The 1,953-nt window shown below is 42.8% G+C and overlaps 1 protein-coding gene and 2 long non-coding RNA genes across 6 annotated transcripts in view; 1 reads left to right on the top strand and 2 right to left on the bottom strand.

The window, feature by feature from the left end:
- Positions 1 to 509, bottom strand: part of LOC109291893 — a 6,348-nt gene extending 5,839 nt beyond the window's left edge. The window contains exon 1 of the long non-coding RNA XR_002095978.1: positions 470 to 509. This is a non-coding gene — a long non-coding RNA (uncharacterized LOC109291893). The remainder of the gene's footprint in view (positions 1 to 469) is intronic.
- Positions 1 to 1,953, top strand: part of TPK1 (thiamin pyrophosphokinase 1) — a 716,169-nt gene that overhangs the window by 456,587 nt on the left and 257,629 nt on the right. The gene's annotated exons all lie outside the window — the stretch shown is intronic.
- LOC109291892 overlaps positions 510 to 1,953 on the bottom strand; it is a 12,960-nt gene continuing 11,516 nt past the window's right edge. Inside the window, exon 4 of one of the 2 annotated variants that reach the window (XR_002095976.1) lies at positions 510 to 1,109. This is a non-coding gene — a long non-coding RNA (uncharacterized LOC109291892). The remainder of the gene's footprint in view (positions 1,110 to 1,953) is intronic. The other variant, XR_002095975.1, reaches the window with a different exon arrangement.

The following is a 1,953-nucleotide window of genomic DNA, read 5'->3' as shown; positions in this document are numbered from 1 at the left end:
TCACACTACTCCCAGGCCCCAGAGGTCCCACCAGGCAACCCCCCGCAGACCAGGGGCCAGGGCATTGCCGACCCATCCAAGGGACCTGTCTGGGGAGGCAGCAGCAGGGTAGGGTCCCTAGCTGTGCTCCGTGTCACCACCCCCATAGTAGCCCCGCTCCTCATTCACTTACCTGAAGTCTGTCAGAAGCTCCCATGTACTCCTACATGGTGTGTACTCCTACCCATGAACTGGCCTGCAAACTACTTCCCTGTTGACAGTCTCTGTTTGCTGGGTCACAGGCTCTCTGGTCACCTGGGGAGTCTCCTTTTATACCCTTCTGGGCTTGGGCTGACTCAGGCCCAGGCAGCAATCCCACAGCAGTCAGCAATCACTCAGCAGTCAGCACTCACTCCCAGCTTCTCTGAGCACACCCCCCACCAAACAAACAGTCAGCTAAACCAAAGGTGCAGGCAGCTGGATCACTTACCTTTCCCAGGCAGGATCTGGTGCCTGACCTGGCTTCTCTCCTCCTTCTTCCTTCCTCCTCTTGTTTCCAGCAACAGCCTGCAAACTGCTCCCCTGTTAACAGTCCCTGTTCACTGGCTGCATGGTCACAAATCCCAGATCAGAAATATGGCTCTTTAATGCCCTGAAGACCACCAGATTGAAAGTTGATTCCAATCCCAGGTTAGTGATATCCTGTGCTCTGTGACATAAGCTACTTGGTAGGGAGACTGACATTGTCTACACTAATTTTAGTTTCTAAATAGTTTTGAGAGTTCGTTGCAATAGACACAGAGAATTCATTACAGAATTCATAGGTTTATAAGGGGATAGTGGAAGTTTTCAAAAAGAACTTGTAGTTCCTGTTTCTTGTAACACATCTGCATGCTTACTGAAAGTGTGTAACATTTTTAATGTAATGGAAATTGTTGCCACATTAGCAGAATGGGCTTCTCTCCTTAGTACTATTTTATTCACAGTGCACCATAGCTGCGCTGTTGTGAGATGCAGATGAATTTGTAGAAGTGTGAATACAATTAGGTCAAGGAAACAACAGTGCTGATGACTCATGTTATACCCTTGGTTAGGTCAGTTCAATTCTCTCAGTACTCTTCTTTACTTGCCTGAAAATGAATATAAACATTTTTTTTTTCTTTTATGTTTAAGAGCTATGTTTTTAGGCCTGATGCTAATAGTAAACTTCGTTTTCTTCAGATGAAAGATTTGGTAATAATAGAAACTTCTATTTTTCTATTCTGTCATATTCACCGGCTACAAATGGATTTGGGGAGATTAAGTTAAAGCTTCATCAAGTTTTTAAAGCAGTTTCCAATGTAATGATTTAAGCAAAAAAATTAAAAATACATAATAACTCCTCACTTAAGTGTGGTCATATTTCTCTCTGTGGTGGGAATTTTTTTTTAATAGGGAGTTATCATTCTTTATGAGTACATGCAACTGTCCATACATTATATACTTCAAATTTTTGCTAATAGCAATTACCATTAGGATATACCCTGGCCGAAGAACATTAGGCCCTCAGAGTCATGTTTATCATGCTCCCCATGCTCAGTATGAATGGCTTAAGGTTTCACATACATACTCTCATTTTCTGGTGCTGTGCTTCTCAGGAGTACAGAAACATTAGCTTCTGTACACTGAGCATAAATTATCTTTTATCTGTGAGTTTTATGGCAGTTTGTAATACAAGGTAATAGAATTTATGACCAAGAAATGAGAAGATGTCCAAGAGTTAATGAGGCATGCCTTTTACATTATACTGAATGGAGTTCAGTGTTCCCCTTGCAGGTTTCCAGTGTTGTGATGTAGGGGAGAAGAATTGCTACTTGCATTTGAAAATATGTTACATAAGCTTAATTTTCTCTCCTGGAAGACTGAGTGAATATTTGGGCAACCCGTTTCTTGTATGCAGTTTTCCTTGCTTGTGCTTCCCCCCCCCCCCCCCCC

Source organism: Gavialis gangeticus, unplaced genomic scaffold (assembly GCF_001723915.1).
Source record: "Gavialis gangeticus isolate Ggan-Ray unplaced genomic scaffold, GavGan_comp1, whole genome shotgun sequence".
Taxonomy (NCBI): Eukaryota; Metazoa; Chordata; order Crocodylia; family Gavialidae; genus Gavialis; species Gavialis gangeticus.
This window is presented reverse-complemented; position numbering and strand designations above follow the sequence as displayed.